General features: G+C 46.6%; 1 protein-coding gene across 1 annotated transcript in view; it reads left to right on the forward strand.

Annotated features, from left to right (window-relative positions):
• The first annotated feature begins 1,902 nt into the window (after positions 1 to 1,902).
• The window catches only part of LOC125762956 (uncharacterized), a 91,154-nt gene continuing 69,840 nt past the window's right edge, over positions 1,903 to 23,216 (forward strand). The window contains exons 1-4 of the mRNA XM_049425618.1: positions 1,903 to 2,628; positions 8,117 to 8,312; positions 8,999 to 10,104; positions 10,413 to 14,248. The gene's annotated coding sequence lies outside the window, so the exon portion shown is untranslated. The remainder of the gene's footprint in view (positions 2,629 to 8,116; positions 8,313 to 8,998; positions 10,105 to 10,412; positions 14,249 to 23,216) is intronic.

The raw sequence follows: 23,216 nt of genomic DNA on the forward strand, positions 1-23,216 counted from the left end.
CCTGGCTAAGGTGTCTTGGCTAATGTGTCTTGGCTAAGGTGTCTTGGCTAATGTGTCTTGGCTAAGGTGTCTTGGCTAATGTGTCTTGGCTAAGGTGTCTCGGCTAATGTGTCTCGGCTAATGTGTCTTGGCTAAGGTGTCTTGGCTAAGGTGTCTTGGCTAATGTGTCTTGGCTAAGGTGTCTTGGCTAAGGTGTCTCGGCTAATGTGTCTTGGCTAAGGTGTCTTGGGTAAGGTGTCTTGGCTAATGTGTCTCGGCTAATGTGTCTTGGCTAATGTGTCTTTGCTAATGTGTCTTGGCTAAGGTGTCTTGGCAAAGGTGTCTAGGCTAATGTGTCTTGGCTAAGGTGTCTTGGCTAATGTGTCGTGGCTAAGGTGTCTTGGCTAATGTGTCTTGGCTAATGTGTCTTGGCTAAGGTGTCTTGGCTAATGTGTCTCGGCTTATGTGTCTTGGCTAATGTGTCTTGGCTAAGGTGTCTTGGCTAATGTGTCTTGGCTAAGGTGTCTTGGCTAATGTGTCTCGGCTAATGTGTCTTGGCTAAGGTGTCTTGGCTAATGTGTCTTGGCTAAGGTGTCTTGGCTAATGTGTCTCGGCTAATGTGTCTTGGCTAAGGTGTCTTGGCTAATGTGTCTTGGCTAATGTGTCTTGGCTAAGGTGTCTTGGCTAATGTGTCTTGGCTAATGTGTCTTGGCTAAGGTGTCTTGGCTAAGGTGTCTTGGCTAATGTGTCTTGGCTAAGGTGTCTTGGCTAATGTGTCTTGGCTAAGGTGTCTTGGCTAATGTGTCTCGGCTAATGTGTCTTGGCTAAGGTGTCTTGGCTAAGGTGTCTTGGCTAATGTGGCTCGGCTAATGTGTCTTGGCCAAGGTGTCTTGGGTAAGGTGTCTTGGCTAATGTGTCTCGGCTAATGTGTCTTGGCTAATGTGTCTTTGCTAATGTGTCTTGGCTAAGGTGTCTTGGCTAAGGTGTCTAGGCTAATGTGTCTTGGCTAAGGTGTCTTGGCTAATGTGTCTTGGCTAAGGTGTCTTGGCTAATGTGTCTTGGCTAATGTGTCTTGGCTAAGGTGTCTTGGCTAATGTGTCTCGGCTCATGTGTCTTGGCTAATGTGTCTTGGCTAAGGTGTCTTGGCTAATGTGTCTTGGCTAAGGTGTCTTGGCTAATGTGTCTTGGCTAATGTGTCTTGGCTAAGGTGTCTTGGCTAAGGTGTCTTGGCTAAGGTGTCTTGGCTAATGTGTCTTGGCTAAGGTGTCTTGGCTAAGGTGTCTCGGCTAATGTGTCTTGGCTAAGGTGTCTTGGGTAAGGTGTCTTGGCTAATGTGTCTCGGCTAATGTGTCTTGGCTAATGTGTCTTTGCTAATGTGTCTTGGCTAAGGTGTCTTGGCTAAGGTGTCTAGGCTAATGTGTCTTGGCTAAGGTGTCTTGGCTAATGTGTCTTGGCTAAGGTGTCTTGGCTAATGTGTCTTGGCTAATGTGTCTTGGCTAAGGTGTCTTGGCTAATGTGTCTCGGCTTATGTGTCTTGGCTAATGTGTCTTGGCTAAGGTGTCTTGGCTAATGTGTCTTGGCTAAGGTGTCTTGGCTAATGTGTCTCGGCTAATGTGTCTTGGCTAAGGTGTCTTGGCTAATGTGTCTTGGCTAAGGTGTCTTGGCTAATGTGTCTCGGCTAATGTGTCTTGGCTAAGGTGTCTTGGCTAATGTGTCTTGGCTAATGTGTCTTGGCTAAGGTGTCTTGGCTAATGTGTCTTGGCTAATGTGTCTTGGCTAAGGTGTCTTGGCTAATGTGTCTTGGCTAAGGTGTCTTGGCTAATGTGTCTTGGCTAAGGTGTCTTGGCTAATGTGTCTCGGCTAATGTGTCTTGGCTAAGGTGTCTTGGCCAAGGTGTCTTGGCTAATGTGGCTCGGCTAATGTGTCTTGGCCAAGGTGTCTTGGCTAAGGTGTCTTGGCTAATGTGTCTTGGCTAATGTGTCTTGGCTAAGGTGTCTCGGCTAATGTGTCTTGGCGAATGTGTCTTGGCTAATGTGTCTTGGCTAAGGTGTCTTGGCTAATGTGTCTTGGCTAAGGTGTCTTGGCTAAGGTGTCTTGGCTAATGTGTCTTGGCTAAGGTGTCTTGGCTAAAGTGTCTCGGCTAATATGTCTTGGCTAAGGTGTCTTGGCTAAAGTGTCTTGGCTAATGTGTCTTGGCTAAGGTGTCTTGGCTAATGTGTCTTGGCTAAGGTGTCTTGGCTAATGTGTCTTGGCTAAGGTGTCTTGGCTAATGTGTCTCGGCTAAGGTGTCTCGGCTAAGGTGTCTTGGCTAAGGTGTCTCGGCTAATGTGTCTTGGCTAATGTGTCTTGGCTAATGTGTCTTGGCTAAGGTGTCTTGTCTAATGTGGCTCGGCTGATGTGTCTTGGCTAAGGTGTCTAGGCTAATGTGTCTTGGCTAAGGTGTCTTGGCTAATGTGTCTCGGCTAATGTGTCTTGGCTAATGTGTCTTGGCTAAGGTGTCTTGGCTAATGTGTCTTGGCTAAGGTGTCTTGGCTAATGTGTCTCGGCTAATGTGTCTTGGCTAAGGTGTCTTGGCTTAGGTGTCTTGGCTAATGTGGCTCGGCTAATGTGTCTTGGCCAAGGTGTCTTGGCTAATGTGTCTCGGCTAATGTGTCTTGGCTAATGTGTCTTGGCTAAGGTGTCTCGGCTAATGTGTCTTGGCGAATGTGTCTTGGCTAATGTGTCTTGGCTAAGGTGTCTTGGCTAATGTGTCTTGGCTAAGGTGTCTTGGCCAAGGTGTCTTGGCTAATGTGTCTTGGCTAAGGTGTCTTGGCTAAGGTGTCTCGGCTAATATGTCTTGGCTAAGGTGTCTTGGCTAAAGTGTCTTGGCTAATGTGTCTTGGCTAAGGTGTCTTGGCTAATGTGTCTTGGCTAAGGTGTCTTGGCTAATGTGTCTTGGCTAAGGTGTCTTGGCTAATGTGTCTCGGCTAAGGTGTCTCGGCTAAGGTGTCTTGGCTAAGGTGTCTCGGCTAATGTGTCTTGGCTAATGTGTCTTGGCTAATGTGTCTTGGCTAAGGTGTCTTGTCTAATGTGGCTCGGCTGATGTGTCTTGGCTAAGGTGTCTAGGCTAATGTGTCTTGGCTAAGGTGTCTTGGCTAATGTGTCTTGGCTAATGTGTCTTGGGTAATGTGTCTTGGCTAAGGGGTCTCGGCTAATGTGTCTTGGCTAAGGTGTCTTGGCTAATGTGTCTTGGCTAAGGTGTCTTGGCTAAGGTGTCTTGGGTAATGTGTCTTGGCTAAGGTGTCTTGGCTAATGTGTCTCGGCTAATGTGTCTTGGCTAATGTGTCTTGGCTAAGGTGTCTTGGCTAATGTGTCTCGTATAAGGTGTCTTGGCTAAGGTGTCTTGGCTAAGGTGTCTTGGCTAATGTGTCTTGGCTAAGGTGTCTTGGCTAATGTGTCTTGGCTAAGGTGTCTTGGCTAATGTGTCTTGGCTAAGGTGTCTTGGCTAATGTGTCTTGGCTAATGTGTCTTGGCTAAGGTGTCTTGGCTAAAGTGTCTCGGCTAGTGTGTCTTGGCTAAGGTGTCTTGGCTAATGTGTCTTGGCTAAGGTGTCTTGGCTAATGTGTCTCGGCTAATGTGTCTTGGCTAAGGTGTCTTGGCTAATGTTTTTTTTTTCTTGGTTTTTTTTTTGACAAGGAGTTTAAAATCTTCTTAGACACCCAGCGGGCGACATGGGATTTTTACCCATGTAAAAAAATCTCCTTGGCCACGCAGGGTTGTTGCCACCACCCACGGGATCACCTCGCGGTATTACTTCATGAGTGGGGCTCTGCAATGGTCTTAGTCAACACACACGCACACGAGACAATTACGCATTACAAAGTTAACATGCAACACATTACACGAACACGGCACTATTCACGAAGCACATATACACTTATGAGGGACCAACACGTTGGTCTTCCTTCCACCGTCGTTGGAGTCTCGTCCCGATCTGCCGCATCATGGTTGCCGCAGCTTCCCACAGGTCAGCGCTTTGCAGCATCGTCTCCACCAGATTTGCACTGGAAACTTCTCTGCCACACTTGCTGTTCAGCTGCTGTCGCTCTACCAGGAACCTCGGACACTTCAACAGCACATGTCCAGCTGTCTCATCCTCGTCAACACACCACGGGCAACAAGGCGATGAAGCGTGTCGAAACCGGTGGAGGTAGGCTCGAAAGCAGCCGTGGCCGGAGAGAAACTGCGTTACATAGAAGTCAACCTCTCCGTGCTTCCTCCCTACCCAGGCTGCCACGCTAGGGATCAGGCGGTGCGTCCACCGTCCCTTCTCGGAGCTGTCCCACTCAGCTTGCCACTTCCTCATAGAGTTCCTTTTCGCGGCGTTCCTTGCGTTACTGGCGTTAGGTTCCCCCGTTCGTGCAATCCAGAAGCTCTCCAGATCTTCTGCCAATGTGATGCAGATAGGCACCATGCCGGCGATCACACACACTGCTTCATAGGAGATCGTCCTATATGCGCTGGTGACGCGCTTTGCCAATATCCTATGTACTGTGTTGGCAGCAGCTTGGTGCTGTTTCTGCACCAGGATGTGTGCCCACGCTGGGGCTCCGTATCTCAGCACAGAGGTGGCTACGCTGGCGTGTAGTCGTTTTGCGCTACTACTAGGTCCACCGATGTTGGGCATAAATGAAGCGAGCGTGTTTGCCGTCCTTGACGCCTTAACGCAGACCTGCTTCAGATGCTCGTCGAACTTCAAGCGATCGTCAATGGTGACCCCTAAGTACTTGAGGTGTCTTACGGACTCAATGCACTCGGTGCCAACCATGATCGATGCATTCTGGATCCGTTTATGGCTGCTGATGACAATAAACTCAGTCTTCGCATGCGCTATCTGCAGTTTCACCGTCCTCATCCAATCGTCGATACGCCCAACGGCGTCGGTCGCTAACATCTCGATCTCCGCGACGGATTCGCCGGTGATTGTGAGGGCGATGTCATCCGCGAAGCCGATTACTTCCGCTCCTGGAGGTAACGCAAGGGTTAAGACGTCGTCATACATTGCGTTCCACAGGGTGGGACCAAGTACTGATCCCTGCGGTACGCCAGCCGTGATGCTAGCGGTCTTGACTCCCTCCGCTGTGTCGTATTGCAGCATGCGTCCATCGAGATAGCTCCTCAGCAGCCTGCACAGGTACGGGGGAACCTTCATTCGCTCCACTGCTGCCGCAATTGCCTCCCAGCTGGCACTGTTGAAGGCGTTTTTCACGTCTATCGTGATGACTGCGCAAAAGCGCGCTCCGCTCCTTTTCCGCTGAAAAGCAGCATTTCCCTTTTCAAGCACTGCCAGTATCGCGTCGACTGTTGATCGCCTCCTCCGGAACCCGAACTGTCGTGCTGAGAGGCCGTATTGCCCTTCAGCATGGACAGTCAGGCGATCCAAGATTGGTATTTCCTGAACTTTGGCCAGGCCGTCTATAAGACCCAAGGGTCTTAGGGCCGACGGGTCACCCGGAGGTTTACCTGGCTTGGGTATCAGTACCAGCTTCTGTATCTTCCATATCGACGGGAACTGGCTAGAAGCCAGAGTGCTCTGCAGTATGGCCTGGAACACTTGCGGGTACGCCTTCATCGCTGCCTTGACTGCCTCGTTGGAGATCCCATCTGGTCCGGGGGCTTTCCCTGATTTGAGACGCTCGGCTATTTTCAGGACCTCTTCTATGGTTACCGGTTCCGGTACGGTCTCAGGGGTACTGAAAGCAGAGCTCAGCTGCGGCGGCTCGTGATCCGGGAATAATTGCGCGATGATTCCCTTCAGCTTCTCGGGGCATCGCTCAACGGGCTCCTTGCGAGTTTTGGCTTTTCGCATCACCGTCTTGTATGCGAATCCCCAGGGCTTCCGAGCGATTTCAGCGCAAAGCTCGAGGAAGCATCGTCTCTTGCTGGCCTTAATTTGTCTCTTTAATTCTGACCACGCCGCAATGTAGGTTGCCTTCAGCTGTTCTCTGCTCGCCAAGCACCTGCCCCGCTGTAGTCGCCTTCGAGCTGCCATGCACTCGGTCCGGAGCCTCGCAATAGCAGCGGTCCACCAGTATACAGGTGGCCGCATGTTTTTGGGGGACTTCCTCCTGGGCATCGTAGCATCGCATGCTCTGGAGAGTGCATCCCTCAACTCTAACGCACTCACAACGTTCTGGAACCCACCAGTGCGTAACGCGTTCACGAACATCTCCTCGTCGAAGCATTGCGTTCTCCAGCCGCGAACTGATGCCCGAAGTGTCTGCAGTGGAGTATGATCTCTGCCGATGGTGTACCGTAGCATGCGATGGTCGCTGAGAGTGTAAGCCTCGCTCACTCGCCAATTCAGGTGTCGTGACAGGACTGGGCTACAGAACGTGATGTCTATGACGGATGTCCTGTCATTTCTGCTGAACGTGGGAGTGTTACCAACGTTGCCCAGCACCACATTGAGTTGGGAGAGACTATCGAGTACCGCCTCTCCTCGGCTGTTGGTTCTCCGGCTACCCCACTCAACCGCCCAAGCGTTGAAGTCCCCGGCAACGACGACTGGGTTGCAACCTGCAAGAGCATCAACTAGGTTATCCAGCATTGTGCCGAATCTCTCCAGTTCCCAGCTGGGTGGGGCGTAACAGCTGCAGAAATAGACACCGTTCACAATGGCGATGGTGAAACCCTCCAAGTCCTGCGAGATTACTTTCTGTATGGGGAATCTGCCCACCGTCCAGATAGCAGCCAGGCCCGTCCGATCTGTTACGCAGCAGCTGTTATCTCTCGGGGTACGATACGGCTCGGAGATTAACGCAACGTCTTCCTGCTCTTCTGCTATCGCCTGCCACAGTAGGTCCTGCGCTGGCTCGCAGTGATTTATGTTGGCCTGCACTATCTCCATGGTTTCGCTTTCGTCACCGCCGGGCAAAGGGGGCCACTGGTTTGGTGTGCATTGACGCCAGGGGCACAAAGTACGCACTTCGGAGCCTTGTGACAGCTGCGCGCCTGATGCCCTTTCTCTCCACAACGGAGACAGAGATCGGTTCGATCAGGTCCCTCGCAATCGCGGGAAATGTGGTCTGTTGCCCAACAGCGGAAACATCTCCTATTAGGCGGTAGGATCCGTACCGGGCAGCTGGACCACTCTACCTTCACCGTACCAGTACGAACCACCTTCGCTGCTAAATCCACGGGCATTTTTATATATGCCGTCTGCGTGCCGTTGTATGATGGCCTTAGCTTCGCCTCCAGGAGGGTGCTCCCACAGTCGAATTGTTGCCTGAAGGCCGTCACCACCTGCTCTGCCTTGGTCTCCAGGTCAATATCGCGGCACTCTACCGTTTCCGACCGGTTCAGCAGCCTCACTTGTCCGGTTGCGCCAACAGACTCCACTATAAGGCTCTGAAAGTCGGAAGCCTTCACTCCATCCTTTAGCTCGAAGATCAGATCATCTAGCCGAGTACGACGGATTCTTGCCACCTTCTCTCCAAAAGCCTTGAGCTTCGGGTCTTGTTTCATTCTTCGTAGCGTCTCCTCTTTTTCATCCTTAGACGAAACGACGATGGCTTCGGGCAACTCCCGTCTCATGGGTGGTTTCGGCTGCTTTTGGCGCTCGACAGTTTCGTTCCCCGCTATTTGGGGTCGTTTCGGGCTCGTCTGTCTCTTCCTGCTTGCCACTACTCTCCACTCATCTTGGCTAAGGTGTCTTGGCTAATGTGTCTTGGCTAAGGTGTCTTGGCTAATGTGTCTCGGCTAAGGTGTCTTGGCTAATGTGTCTTGGCTAAGGTGTCTTGGCTAATGTGTCTCGGCTTATGTGTCTTGGCTAAGGTGTCTTTGGTAATGTGTCTTGGCTAAGGTGTCTTGGCTAAGGTGTCTTGGCTAAGGTGTCTTGGCTAATGTGTCTTGGCTAAGGTATCTTTGCTAAGGTGTCTTGCCTAATGTGTCTCGGCTAAGGTGTCTTGGGTAAGGTGTCTTGGCTAATGTGTCTCGGCTAATGTGTCTTGGCTAATGTGTCTTTGCTAATGTGTCTTGGCTAAGGTGTCTTGGCTAATGTGTCTTGGCTAATGTGTCTTGGCTAAGGTGTCTTGGCTAAGGTGTCTTGGATAATGTGTCTTGGCTTAGGTGTCTTGGCTAATGTGTCTTGGCTAAGGTGTCTTGGCTAATGTGTCTCGGCTAAGGTGTCTTGGCTAATGTGTCTCGGCTAAGGTGTCTTGGCTAATGTGTCTCGGCTAATGTGTCTTGGCTAATGTGTCTTGGCTAAGGTGTCTTGGGTAATGTGTCTTGGCTAAGGTGTCTTGGCTAAAGTTTCTCGGCTAATGTGTCTTGGCTAATGTGTCTTGGCTAAGGTGTCTTGGCTAATGTGTCTTGGCTAAGGTGTCTTGGCTAATGTGTCTTGGCTAAGGTGTCTTGGCTAATGTGTCTCGGCTAATGTGTCTTGGCTTAGGTGTCTTGGCTAATGTGTCTAGGCTAATGTGTCTTGGCTAAGGTGTCTTGGCTAATGTGTCTCGGCTAATGTGTCTTGGCTAATGTGTCTTGGCTAAGGTGTCTTGGCTAAGGTGTTTTGGCTAAGGTGTCTTGGCTAAGGTGTCTTGGCTAATATGTCTCGGCTAATGTGTCTTGGCTAATGTGTCTTTGCTAATGTGTCTTGGCTAAGGTGTCTTGGCTAAGGTGTCTTGGCTAATGTGTCTTGGCTAATGTGTCTTGGCTAAGGTGTCTTGGCTAAGGTGTCTTGGCTAATGTGTCTTGGCTAAGGTGTCTTGGCTAATGTGTCTTGGCTAATGTGTCTTGGCTAAGGTGTCTTGGCTAATGTGTCTTGGCAAAGGTGTCTTGGCTAATGTGTCTCGGCTAATGTGTCTTAGCTAAGGTGTCTTGGCTAAGGTGTCTTGGCTAATGTGTCTCGGCTAATGTGTCTTGGCTAATGTGTCTTGGCTAATGTGTCTTGGCTAAGGTGTCTTGGCTAATGTGTCTTGGCTAAGGTGTCTTGGCTAATGTGTCTCGGCTAATGTGTCTTGGCTAATGTGTCTTGGCTAAGGTGTCTCGGCTAATGTGTCTTGGCTAAGGTGTCTTGGCTAATGTGTCTTGGCTAATGTGTCTTGGCTAATGTGTCTCGGCTAATGTGTCTTGGCTAAGGTGTCTTGGCTAAGGTGTCTTGGCTAATGTGTCTTGGCTAAGGTGTCTTGGCTAATGTGTCTTGGCTAAGGTGTCTCGGCTAATGTGTCTCGGCTAATGTGTCTTGGCTAAGGTGTCTTGGCTAATGTGTCTTGGCTAATGTGTCTTGGCTAAGGTGTCTTGGCCTAGGTGTCTCGGCTAATGTGTCTTGGCTAAGGTGTCTTGGGTAAGGTGTCTTGGCTAATGTGTCTCGGCTTATGTGTCTTGGCTAATGTGTCTTTGCTAATGTGTCTTGGCTAAGGTGTCTTGGCTAAGGTGTCTAGGCTTATGTGTCTTGGCTAAGGTGTCTTGGCTAATGTGTCTTGGCTAAGGTGTCTTGGCTAATGTGTCTTGGCTAATGTGTCTTGGCTAATGTGTCTTGGCTAATGTGTCTTGGCTAAGGTGTCTTGGCTAATGTGTCTTGGCTAATGTGTCTTGGCTAAGGTGTCTTGGCTAATGTGTCTTGGCTAATGTGTCTCGGCTAATGCGTCTCGGCTAATGTGTCTTAGCTAAGGTGTCTTGGCTAAGGTGTCTTGGCTAATGTGTCTTGGCTAAGGTGTCTTGGCTAATGTGTCTCGGCTAATGTGTCTTGGCTAATGTGTGTTGGCTAGGGTGTCTTGGCTAATGTGTCTTGGCTAAGGTGTCTTGGCTAATGTGTCTCGGCTTATGTGTCTTGGCTAAGGTGTCTTTGGTAATGTGTTTTGGCTAAGGTGTCTTGGCTAAGGTGTCTTGGCTAAGGTGTCTTGGCTAATGTGTCTTGGCTAATGTGGCTTGGCTAAGGTATCTTGGCTAAGGTGTCTTGCCTAATGTGTCTCGGCTAAGGTGTCTTGGGTAAGGTGTCTTGGCTAATGTGTCTCGGCTAATGTGTCTTGGCTAATGTCTCTTGGCTAAGGTGTCTTGGCTAAGGTTTCTTGGGTTATGTGTCTTGGCTAATGTGTCTTGGCTAAGGTGTCTTGGCTAATGTGTCTCTGCTAATGTGTCTTGGCTAAGGTGTCTTGGCTGATGTGTCTTGGCTAATGTGTCTTGGCTAATGTGTCTCGGCTAAGGTGTCTCGGCTAAGGTGTCTTGGCTAAGGTTGCTTGGCTAAGGTGTCTTGGCTAATGTGTCTTGGCTAAGGTGTCTTGGGTAATGTGTCTTGGCTAAGGTGTCTTGGCTAATGTGTCTTGGCTAAGGTGTCTCGGCTAATGTGTCTCGGCTAATGTGTCTTGGCTAAGGTGTCTTGGCTAATGTGTCTTGGCTAATGTGTCTTGGCTAAGGTGTCTTGGCTAATGTGTCTCGGCTAATGTGTCTTGGCTAAGGTGTCTTGGCTAATGTGTCCTGGCTAAGGTGTCTTGGCTAATGTGTCTTGGCTAAGGTGTCTTGGCTAATGTGTCTCGGCTAAGGTGTCTTGGCTAATGTGTCTTGGCTAAGGTGTCTCGGCTAATGTGTCTCGGCTAATGTGTCTTGGCTAAGGTGTCTTGGCTAATGTGTCTTGGCTAATGTGTCTTGGCTAAGGTGTCTTGGCTAAGGTGTCTCGGCTAATGTGTCTTGGCTGAGGTGTCTTGGGTAAGGTGTCTTGGCTAATGTGTCTCGGCTAATGTGTCTTGGCTAATGTGTCTTTGCTAATGTGTCTTGGCTAAGGTGTCTTGGCTAAGGTGTCTAGGCTAATGTGTCTTGGCTAAGGTGTCTTGGCTAATGTGTCTTGGCTAAGGTGTCTTGGCTAATGTGTCTTGGCTAATGTGTCTTGGCTAAGGTGTCTTGGCTAATGTGTCTCGGCTTATGTGTCTTGGCTAATGTGTCCCGGCTAAGGTGTCTTGGCTAAGGTGTCTTGGCTAAGGTGTCTTGGCTAATGTGTCTCGGCTAATGTGTCTTGGCTAAGGTGTCTTGGCTAATGTGTCTTGGCTAAGGTGTCTTGGCTAATGTGTCTCGGCTAATGTGTCTTGGCTAAGGTGTCTTGGCTAATGTGTCTTGGCTAATGTGTCTTGGCTAATGTGTCTTGGCTAATGTGTCTTGGCTAATGTGTCTTGGCTAAGGTGTCTTGGCCAAGGTGTCTTGGCTAATGTGTCTTGGCTAAGGTGTCTTGGCTAAGGTGTCTTGGCTAATGTGTCTCGGCTAATGTGTCTTGGCTAAGGTGTCTTGGCTAAGGTGTCTTGGCTAATGTGGCTCGGCTAATGTGTCTTGGCTAAGGTGTCTTGGCTAATGTGTCTTGGCTAAGGTGTCTTGGCTAATGTGTCTCGGCTAATGTGTCTTGGCTAATGTGTCTTGGCTAAGGTGTCTCGGCTAATGTGTCTTGGCGAATGTGTCTTGGCTAATGTGTCTTGGCTAAGGTGTCTTGGCTAATGTGTCTCGGCTAATGTGTCTTGGCTAAGGTGTCTTGGCTAATGTGTCTTGGCTAAGGTGTCTTGGCTAAAGTGTCTCGGCTAATATGTCTTGGCTAAGGTGTCTTGGCTAAAGTGTCTTGGCTAATGTGTCTTGGCTAAGGTGTCTTGGCTAAGGTGTCTTGGCTAAGGTGTCTTGGCTAATGTGTCTTGGCTAAGGTGTCTTGGCTAATGTGTCTCGGCTAAGGTGTCTCGGCTAAGGTGTCTTGGCTAAGGTGTCTCGGCTAATGTGTCTTGGCTAATGTGTCTTGGCTAATGTGTCTTGGCTAAGGTGTCTTGTCTAATGTGGCTCGGCTGATGTGTCTTGGCTAAGGTGTCTAGGCTAATGTGTCTTGGCTAATGTGTCTTGGCTAAGGTGTCTTGGCTAATGTGTCTTGGCTAATGTGTCTTGGCTAAGGTGTCTTGGCTAATGTGTCTTGGCTAATGTGTCTCGGCTAATGCGTCTCGGCTAATGTGTCTTAGCTAAGGTGTCTTGGCTAAGGTGTCTTGGCTAATGTGTCTTGGCTAAGGTGTCTTGGCTAATGTGTCTCGGCTAATGTGTCTTGGCTAATGTGTCTTGGCTAAGGTGTCTTGGCTAATGTGTCTTGGCTAAGGTGTCTTGGCTAATGTGTCTCGGCTTATGTGTCTTGGCTAAGGTGTCTTTGGTAATGTGTCTTGGCTAAGGTGTCTTGGCTAAGGTGTCTTGGCTAAGGTGTCTTGGCTAATGTGTCTCGGCTAAGGTGTCTTGGCTAAGGTGTCTTGGCTAATGTGTCCTGCCTAAGGTGTCTTGGCTAATGTGTCTTGGCTAAGGTGTCTTGGGTAATGTGTCTTGGCTAAGGTGTCTTGGCTAATGTGTCTTGGCTAAGGTGTCTCGGCTAATGTGTCTCGGCTAATGTGTCTTGGCTAAGGTGTCTTGGCTAATGTGTCTTGGCTAAGGTGTCTTGGCTAATGTGTCTCGGCTAATGTGTCTTGGCTAAGGTGTCTTGGCTAATGTGTCCTGGCTAAGGTGTCTTGGCTAATGTGTCTTGGCTAAGGTGTCTTGGCTAATGTGTCTCGGCTAAGGTGTCTTGGCTAATGTGTCTTGGCTAAGGTGTCTCGGCTAATGTGTCTCGGCTAATGTGTCTTGGCTAAGGTGTCTTGGCTAATGTGTCTTGGCTAATGTGTCTTGGCTAAGGTGTCTTGGCTAAGGTGTCTCGGCTAATGTGTCTTGGCTGAGGTGTCTTGGGTAAGGTGTCTTGGCTAATGTGTCTCGGCTAATGTGTCTTGGCTAAGGTGTCTTTGGTAATGTGTCTTGGCTAAGGTGTCTTGGCTAAGGTGTCTTGGCTAATGTGTCTTGGCTAAGGTGTCTTGGCTAATGTGTCTTGGCTAATGTGTCTTGGCTAAGGTGTCTTGGCTAATGTGTCTCGGCTTATGTGTCTTGGCTAATGTGTCTTGGCTAAGGTGTCTTGGCTAAGGTGTCTTGGCTAAGGTGTCTTGGCTAATGTGTCTCGGCTAATGTGTCTTGGCTAAGGTGTCTTGGCTAATGTGTCTTGGCTAAGGTGTCTTGGCTAATGTGTCTTGGCTAAGGTGTCTTGGCTAAGGTGTCTTGGCTAAGGTGTCTTGGCTAATGTGTCTCGGCTAATGTGTCTTGGCTAAGGTGTCTTGGCTAATGTGTCTTGGCTAAGGTGTCTTGGCTAATGTGTCTCGGCTAATGTGTCTTGGCTAAGGTGTCTTGGCTAATGTGTCTTGGCTAATGTGTCTTGGCTAAGGTGTCTTGGCTAAGGTGTCTTGGCTAATGTGTCTTGGCTAAGGTGTCTTGGCTAATGTGTCTTGGCTAAGGTGTCTCGGCTAAGGTGTCTTGGCTAATGTGTCTTGGCAAAGGTGTCTTGGCTAATGTGTCTCGGCTAATGTGTCTTAGCTAAGGTGTCTTGGCTAAGGTGTCTTGGCTAATGTGTCTCGGCTAATGTGTCTTGGCTAATGTGTCTTGGCTAATGTGTCTTGGCTAAGGTGTCTTGGCTAATGTGTCTTGGCTAAAGTGTCTTGGCTAATGTGTCTCGGCTTATGTGTCTTGGCTAATGTGTCTTGGCTAAGGTGTCTCGGCTAATGTGTCTTGGCTAAGGTGTCTTGGCTAATGTGTCTTGGCTAAGGTGTCTTGGCTAATGTGTCTCGGCTAATGTGTCTTGGCTAAGGTGTCTTGGCTAATGTGTCTTGGCTAATGTGTCTTGGCTAAGGTGTCTTGGCTTAGGTGTCTCGGCTAATGTGTCTTGGCTAAGGTGTCTTGGGTAAGGTGTCTTGGCTAATGTGTCTCGGCTTATGTGTCTTGGCTAATGTGTCTTTGCTAATGTGTCTTGGCTAAGGTGTCTTGGCTAAGGTGTCTAGGCTTATGTGTCTTGGCTAAGGTGTCTTGGCTAATGTGTCTTGGCTAAGGTGTCTTGGCTAATGTGTCTTGGCTAAGGTGTCTTGGCTAAGGTGTCTTGGCTAATGTGTCTTGGCTAATGTGTCTTGGCTAAGGTGTCTTGGCTAATGTGTCTTGGCTAAGGTGTCTTGGCTAATGTGTCTCGGCTTATGTGTCTTGGCTAAGGTGTCTTTGCTAATGTGTCTTGGCTAAGGTGTCTTGGCTAAGGTGTCTAGGCTAATGTGTCTTGGCTAAGGTGTCTTGGCTAATGTGTCTCGGCTTATGTGTCTTGGCTAAGGTGTCTTTGCTAATGTGTCTTGGCTAAGGTGTCTTGGCTAATGTGTCTTGGCTAAGGTGTCTCGGCTAATGTGTCTCGGCTAATGTGTCTTGGCTAAGGTGTCTTGGCTAATGTGTCTTGGCTAATGTGTCTTGGCTAAGGTGTCTTGGCTTAGGTGTCTCGGCTAATGTGTCTTGGCTAAGGTGTCTTGGGTAAGGTGTCTTGGCTAATGTGTCTCGGCTTATGTGTCTTGGCTAATGTGTCTTTGCTAATGTGTCTTGGCTAAGGTGTCTTGGCTAAGGTGTCTAGGCTTATGTGTCTTGGCTAAGGTGTCTTGGCTAATGTGTCTTGGCTAAGGTGTCTTGGCTAATGTGTCTTGGCTAAGGTGTCTTGGCTAAGGTGTCTTGGCTAATGTGTCTTGGCTAATGTGTCTTGGCTAAGGTGTCTTGGCTAATGTGTCTCGGCTTATGTGTCTTGGCTAAGGTGTCTAGGCTTATGTGTCTTGGCTAAGGTGTCTTGGCTAATGTGTCTTGGCTAAGGTGTCTTGGCTAATGTGTCTTGGCTAAGGTGTCTTTGCTAATGTGTCTTGGCTAAGGTGTCTTGGCTAAGGTGTCTTGGCTAATGTGTCTTGGCTAATGTGTCTTGGCTAAGGTGTCTTGGCTAATGTGTCTTGGCTAATGTGTCTCGGCTAATGCGTCTCGGCTAATGTGTCTTAGCTAAGGTAAAATTTCCGCAACGAATCTAAATCCGTTGGGAAGAGCTAAGACAGGAGGATTAACCGTCCGACTTGGCTGGTGAACAAAACAAACACTGTTCTTTAGTGAGTTCTCGTTTGAAATGTTACTTTATTCTTAACTTAACATAACTTATATACTAATTTTCTGCTGATCGATCGCGATCAGCAGTTTTACAATTTGTTGCTTTTTCACTTACTTACTAGGCCATGTTGCTTTTTCACCTACTTACTAGGCCATGTTGCTTTTTCACCTACTTACTAGGCCATGTTGCTATTTCTGCTGATCGATCGCGATCAGCAGTTTTACAATATTTTGGTCAGTTACTGGCCTGATTATACACTGCTGTCGTCAACATCCTGACCCCCGTAATTCCTCGTAGAGGGGTTACTATTTTCGGACGATTTAAACGGTGGAGGGCGTAAAGTGTACATCTTAGCTCGTACTTGTTTGATGATTAATGCTATGATTAATCTTAATATTAAGGTGACGACGCAGGCTATTGTGCTTGAAGTTATTATGGTGTAAAACTGGTCCGCGTCTGTTTCTTTATTTTGCTCTGCGCTTGAATTCAATATTGTGGCCAGCGGTTTGAAGTACATCTTCGTTTGTGCTGTTTCTATTTTCATAGTTGGCTGAATTTCTATATTCTTGGTCTGTATCTTACAGTCTTGGCTAAGTGTTATTACCCCTGCCTGATACGCGGGGTGTGTCAGCGTTTTGTTACATTTGAGGTATATTTCGTTAGGCTGAGACGAGTAGTACAGAATTTTGTTCGGCTGAGAGAGTTTTACAAATTTAGTTATTGGAGTTTTTATAGGTTTTATACCGCACGAATGTTCAGTTTTTGTATGTCTAAACGATGACGATATACAATCCATATCTCTCCTAACGGTTACATCGGAGGATATGTGGTGTGTACTATTGTATCGCGTAATCTCTGTTGGATACATGTAGTGTAAGTCGTTTATAGCTATTACTTTCTTGTCCAAATCCAGAGTTGTAAGGTTCTCTAGATTTGGTATTACGCTGATACGGAAAATTTCGAATTTCTCTTGCGAAACGATGACGTTTGTAATATGTACTATTATTTCCCCGTCAACTAAGTCTTTGTTCGTAATTTGCGGGTGGTCTAAAATTAAATTTCCATCAGGTAGTCTTGACTGAATACTCTCGGTTATTTTAGTTGTTTCGAATATGCTAAGAGGTTGAGTTACTAGTTCTAGATACCTTGTGGTAATGCAATGCACTATGTTTTCGGCTAACATGATTGTTTCTGTGACATGCTTAACGAGTACGTTTTTTTTATTTTCGTTGAAGCTGTTATTTAGACTCCTAATGCCTTCATGCATGTGATCGAATTTCATGTATAACTCGCTTCTAAGCCTGTCACCTCTTTTAATTTTATTTGCCATTTCTTCTGATACATGTCTTAGTTTCTGGTCTTCGGAGGCTCTAAAGAGGGCCAACTGTTCGTCAATGTCGTCCTCTCCAAAAAGAATGCTCTTTAAAAATCCAAATATACCGCTAGATCGTTTGGTTCGTCGTTTTACTGCAGTCTGTGATAGTTGCAGTGCGTGTCGAATATTTTGTTGTAATGTTAATTTCATATTTAGAAGATTAGTGTCCATGTCGTTCAGAGCCTTGAAAGCTGTGGTCACCTTTTTGTCCATCGTCAGTAAAGTCTCTGTGTCATTGTCGGGGTGTATTTTGGTGTGGAAGGCTGTTTCCCACACACCCCTTTTTAGGAGAAGCGTCCCTTCGTGGTCGAAAAATATCCCAGGTTCTTCAACTTGGCGAACCGATAAATTACTTATCGGGTTTATTAACGCGATTAGAATAAACAGATAGAGAACCATTGTACGGTTTTATTAAATGCTTCCTCCTTTTTGCAGGAAGCGTTTTTAGTTGTTCGGCTATTTGTTTAACGTAGGCGATGTTGATCGGCCTTTTTACTCCCCACGAAGGTACGTCTGTAATTTTTTCGTTCCCTTTTACTTTTAGTACTGCTAAATTGATAACAGGGCGTTTGTATTCGCCTTTTTCAACTTTGATTCTTGCGGACCTGACTTGCCCGTCTTTAGCAGGATAGACTTCTACTACCCGTCCCTTTAACCACCTGCCCACGCGTTGTTCGTCAGGAAAGACCACTATGTCATCAGGCTGTATTGGGTCTGAGCGTTCTATCCACTTTTCCCGTTTTGCTAGTGTTGGGAGGTATTCTTTTAACCAACGTTCCCAATGTTGTCGAGTAATAACTTGTGCCTTCTTCCAGTTGTTTCTGCTAGCTTCAGCTGCGGATATCCCCGCTGGTGTGGGTTCGGCCTCTCCGGAACACCCTATCAAGAAGTGAAACGGTGTAAGAGGTTCAATCGTCTTCAGTTTCGAGAGGGATGTGCGTTACAGGTCTGTTATTGAGGATAAACTCAATCTCGATGAAGGTCGATCTTAGTACTTCTTCTGGAATACTATCATTGTTTGGCAGCAGGCTCTTGACTTCTCTGACCATTCTCTCCCATACACCTCCAAAGTGAGGTGCGGCTGGGGGATTAAAATGCCATTGGATACCGTCGGTTGCACATCTTTCGATCAGTTCCGTTATTTGCCTGTTCGCTCCAACAAAGTTTGTACCATTGTCACTGTATATGTGACAAACCTTTCCTCTTCTATGCTGCATATTTTTTAGGCACATTATGAATGAATTTGCGCTCAAATCTTTGGCGATTTCTAAATGTATGGCACGTGTTGTCATACATGTGAATATTGCTCCCTATCTTTTTTCTACCCTTCTTCCGATTGTTACTGTCATGGGTCCAAAGTAATCTACACCCGTATGGGTGAAAGGTTTTTTGTGCACGGCGGCTCGGCTTTCTGGAAGCGGAGCCATCATTGGGGCAATGGGGCGCGCGCGCTCATTCTTGCAATGTTGGCACTTGCTGATTACCTTTCTTACCGCGGCCCGGAGGTCTATTATCCAGTACTTCTGTCGAATCGCCGCAATAACTGCCTCCGTTTTCTTGTGCTTATAGCGTTCATGATATTGACCTATGATTAATTCTGTCACATGATGCTTCTTGGGCAAAATGATGGTTTGTTTCACTTCGTCGTGAAGGTAACTAATATTAGCTAATCGTCCATTCGCTCGTATCAGTCCTTCAATTATTTGTGGGTTCAATGTTTTTATAGGACTATTTTTTGATATTTGTCCGTTTAACGATAGTTGTAAGAGATCATCTCCGTATACCTCCCACTGAGTCTTTTGTAGTAAGATCTTCTCTGCTTCGTCAAGATCGGTCTTTTGAATAATAGGTACAAATTTGGTTCTTCGAACCTTGCTTTTTAGCAAGTCAATAAATTTCAGACTGATTGCGAGTGCTCTCCTCAATCTATTCCAATTAGAGCACCATTCGGTTCTTATAAACTCGAATGATTGCCTTTCGACAGTTTTAATGGTGTAGTTAGGACGTATTTCTTCTTGTGTGACAATTACCGTTGGGTCTTGACTCTGAATTTGTTCATGTTTTAAAAACTCTGGGCCATTCAGCCAAATAGATTTCCTCGTTGTAACCTTAGTAGCTTCATCTGCAGGGTTATTACCCGAAGGGACCCATTTCCATTGATGAGCGTTGGTACAATCTAAAATTTCTCCAATGCGTACCGCCACAAATTGTTTATATTTTCGTGGGTCGGCGTTAATCCATCCTAAGACGGTTTTGGAGTCTGTCCAAAAATAATCGTTTTCTGTTTTAATTCGCATCTGTTCTTTCACAGCTTCGGCGAGCCTAGCTCCGAGAATCGCGGCCTGAAGTTCTAATTTTGGAATTGAGAGTGGCTTTATTGGTGCCACTCTTGATTTCGCCGCCACTATATTTACGTCTATACCTGTCTTGCTCAGGGTTCGTAAATACACCACCGCTGCGAACGCTTTCTCCGAGGCGTCAACGAAAGTGTGCAATTCAGATTTTTTGGTGTCGGCAGCTTTCGAATAGCACCTTGGGATTTCTATGCGCTCCAGTTCCTTTAATCTTTCCAACCACTGGAGCCATTGAATCATTACGTGTTCTGGTACCGGGCTGTCCCAATCCAGTTCTGTCTTCCAGATTTCTTGAATGATTACTTTAGCCTGCGTAGTAAAATTTGCAGCTAGGCCTAAGGGATCGTATATCCTCATCACAAAGGCTAGCATCTCCCTTTTAGACAAGTGGGTGCAAGCGATGTCTTTGATTTTATAACGCAACGAATCGCTCGTTTTATCCCAGTATTGTCCCAGGATTTTCTCGAAATTCATCTCTTTAGTTGAGATGTGGAGCAACTCTTGTTGTGAAGACCTGTTTTCCGGAATATTTTGTATTACCTCTTGACAATTGGAAACGAAATTTCTTATAAAGAAATGTGCCTTGTCGTGTATGAGGCATACTTCGTTGATGGTTTTGATTGCATCATTGATAGTCCGAAAACTATCAAGGTAATCGTCAACGTAGTGATTTTTTAATATTGCTTCCACTGCCTTTGGGTACTCTTCTTTATATTTTAAGGCGTTCTGATTTTTAACAAATTGCGCACATGCTGGAGAGCATGTTGCTCCAAAGGTCATTACATTCATTGTATAAACTTGAGGTTCATCACTCGGGTTGTCTCTAAACAAGAATCTTTGAGCAACCTGGTCTTCCTCGCGGATCCGTATCTGATGAAACATTTCCTTAATGTCTCCAGAACATGCGATAGGGAATTCACGAAATCGTATTAAAACTCCGAAGATAGATGTAGTGGCATCTGGTCCGGAGAGAAGAGTGGAGTTTAATGAAACTCCTTCATTTTTAGCGGCTGCATCAAAAACCAGCCTAGGTTTTGGAATTGGTTTGTTAAGGTTGACTACTACAAAGTGAGGAATGTAGTTTATCTTGGAACTTGTTTCCAGAAGTTCAAACGGTGTTAATTTGCGGGCGTAATCCTTCTGAATGTAATCAGCTATTTGTTTTCTATACCATGCTTTCAATTCATCATTATTTTTCATTTTGCGTTCTTGGCTTTGGAGCCTTCTTAACGCTTGTGCGTAGCTATTTGGGAGAGATACTTCTGGATCTTTCCATAAAAGACCAATTTCGTATTGTCCTTTTTCATATTTTAAAGTACTGCTCATTATGGCGAGAGCCTTTTCATCATCCTTTGATTTCGGTAAAAATTTAGTTTTCCTAACACCAAATTCCTCCGTTGAGAAAAATCCTTTCATAAGTTCTCTCATCGTTTTCTCATCTTCTTCTTTCTTTTCTTGCACGGTAAACAAATGATGTCGCCCTGTCGTATTTCCTTGATTGCATTTTCCAAAGATGACCCATCCAATGCGTGTTTTATGCGCCACGGGTTCGTCGGGTGTTCCTGCCTTTGACTCAACAGCTTGAGTATAATATGCATGTGGGAGGCCTAACAAGACGGTGGGTTTAGCGTTCTCATATCCAGCTATGTTCAGTGCCTTTAAATGAGAAAATCTTCTCTTAAGGGCGCTAACGTTCATGGTTTGCGTTGGGAGGTCAAGCTCCTTCACAGTTCTAATGTTTTTGATGCAGAGCATCCTACCGTTAGGTCCTCTTATTTTAAGCGCCACTGACATGCTTTCATCTTCTACTTGGTTGCAGCCATTCGTCCATGAGAGCGTTAGAGGTTTTCTTGGCCCGCAGACATTTAGTTTACGTCTCAAATCCTCTGTCATGAGACTAGTGGATGATCCGGGATCAATAAGCGCGAATGTCTTTATAGAAGTATCTCCACTATAGACGGTTATCGGGAGTACTAGGAACAGATACTGTTCCGAATTCCGATGGAAATTTAAATGTCCCCTTGACGACACGCCAATGTTGTTGGTTCTTTCCTCATGTAATATTACGTGGTGCCGTCGACCACAACCGTCAACTGTACATTGTGGATTTGATCGGCAGTTGATGGCTGTATGGTTCGTAAACTTGCAGCAGTTAGTACACACGTTCTTTTCCTTCAACATTTTCCATCGCTCATTTACGAGAGCGTTTTTTAATTTATAGCAGGCCGTCGTTTCGTGCGGACGACTGCAAATTAGGCAACCCTTAGAATTTTGGCGCCTAGTTGAAAAATGCGCATTCAGTCTTGTCGATCTTTCCCTTTGACCCCCTTCCATGGCGACGAGTGTAATTGCTACGTCTTCCGTTGGTTTTAGCCATTTGGCGAAATCTGCCAAATTTTTAACCTTGCCTTCTTCCTCGTTGAGGGAGTCTCTAAGCCACCGAGCTTTAAGTTCTGGTGAAAGCTTCGAGACTAAGTCCGTCAGAAGCCTCTGATCCATCAGGTACTCCTTTTGGTCCAACATCGTCATATTCTCTACCATATTGTTCAGAGCATTACAAAGCTCTATCACTGAGGTAGGGTTTTCTAGCGATGCCCCTTTGACGGCCATGAGGTCCTTCAAAAGAGCATTAAAAATACTAATGGGATTGCCATATAGTCTCCCCAATCTTTCAATTATTGCATCAACATTATTTGGGTTTAGCATAAGTCCGCTAACGGACTTCAATGCTTCGCCCTTGAGGTGTGTCTGAAGCCTGGTAAGATTTTCCAAATTTGTCAGTTTTTCTGTTCGAGTAGTTTCCTCGAACAGTAGTTTAAAACCGGGCCATGAACGATAGTTTCCATGAAACTCCGGTAGCTTTAAAATTTTTCGTTTGCCTAGAGATTCTACCTTCCCTGTTAATGTCTGTATGTCGTTACGTATGTGAGTAGAGTCAGTTTGATTATTAATTTCTTCGTTTCTTAATATGTCTTCAAGTCTTTCAATTTCCCTCTCATATCTCTCATTTTCTGCTGCCTTTCTTTTCTCTGCCTCAATTTTTTCCTTTAGGAGCCTTTCTGCTTGCATTAAGGCTTCCCTACTGCCCTTGCGTTCCTCAGCTATCGTTGAGCATTTTGGACACACATACTTCTTAACGGGGCTTTCTAATTTCAAACATTTGAGATGCAACCATCGGTCGCACTCAATACAATTAACCTGAGTGTCCCACTCGTCGGGGTTCTTGCACAGTTTGCAATTCCCCTTTGGATTATTTTTGAATGCAATTTCCATTCTACTCACTTTAATACCTGTGGATAGGGTGATTTACGCGGTCGTTGGCGGTCTGGATGTCGTCGTCGCTGCCCCTGCTGATGTTACTCTTGCGCGAGGTCGTCTTCGGCCTTCCCTCCGAGGTCGTCAGATTCTCTGCCTTCTGGTCGCGGTCAGTTCCCCTGCTTCGGTAATACTGACGCTGCACTTCTTTCGCTGGCTGGACTTGCCTTTTCGGGGCCGGTGACTGTCAGTCAATGGAGTTGTCCGAATCGCTCAAGAACTCGCGGTCTGTTGTCAGAACTTTAGTTCTTTTTCTTCACACCTTTTTCATTCACAAACAACACCTTTACGTTAGTGGTTTACCGGAAATGCTAAGGCCGGAGACGGCTTAGCTTGGGGATTCTTTTCCGTATGCACCTCGTGTAATGTCGCACTCTACAATTGTTACGCACTTGCTCGCTGTTGCAATTTGAGAACACTGTTGGTTCTTGCGATAACACAACGGTAACGTTCGTAAACAGTTTGTTCTTTTTTCACTATGCTTTTGCTGCGGACGTATGTCACACGCATAAATTGTTGACACTGCACTTTATTACGGGTGCGCTGCCAAATAATTGTCGATCGTGTTTCGATCGTAGTGTTCTAAGGTCTTTGTCTTAAAACACCCACTCTGCACTTGCGTTGCACTTCACGCACTCGTTTGTTTACGAAACTGTGGTATGGCCGTAACGGTATCACGAGCGTCGGCTTTGCCGGTGTTTTTATTAGTCACGGGCACTATGGTGATCGTACGTCACCTTTCTTAAACTGCCGCCTCTGCACTTTGCACTGCTTGGTACAAGCACTTCGACAGTTTTCTGCACTTTTAGGCGTTTCACACTCGCTCTCTTTACGGTGTGACGTTTGCCTTTGCCGGCCTTTTTGGGTCAATCGCGTTATTTTCCTGTTTTTACAGGGCGTCGAGCCTTCCTTCGTTGGAGCGCCGGTGGTGTGCTTTTCTTAGGTAAGCGTTAGGTATCAACACTTCCTCTCTGGCGCCACCATAAAATTTCCGCAACGAATCTAAATCCGTTGGGAAGAGCTAAGACAGGAGGATTAACCGTCCGACTTGGCTGGTGAACAAAACAAACACTGTTCTTTAGTGAGTTCTCGTTTGAAATGTTACTTTATTCTTAACTTAACATAACTTATATACTAATTTTCTGCTGATCGATCGCGATCAGCAGTTTTACAATTTGTTGCTTTTTCACTTACTTACTAGGCCATGTTGCTTTTTCACCTACTTACTAGGCCATGTTGCTTTTTCACCTAC

This window comes from Anopheles funestus, chromosome 2RL (assembly GCF_943734845.2).
Source record: "Anopheles funestus chromosome 2RL, idAnoFuneDA-416_04, whole genome shotgun sequence".
Classification (NCBI taxonomy): Eukaryota; Metazoa; Arthropoda; class Insecta; order Diptera; family Culicidae; genus Anopheles; species Anopheles funestus.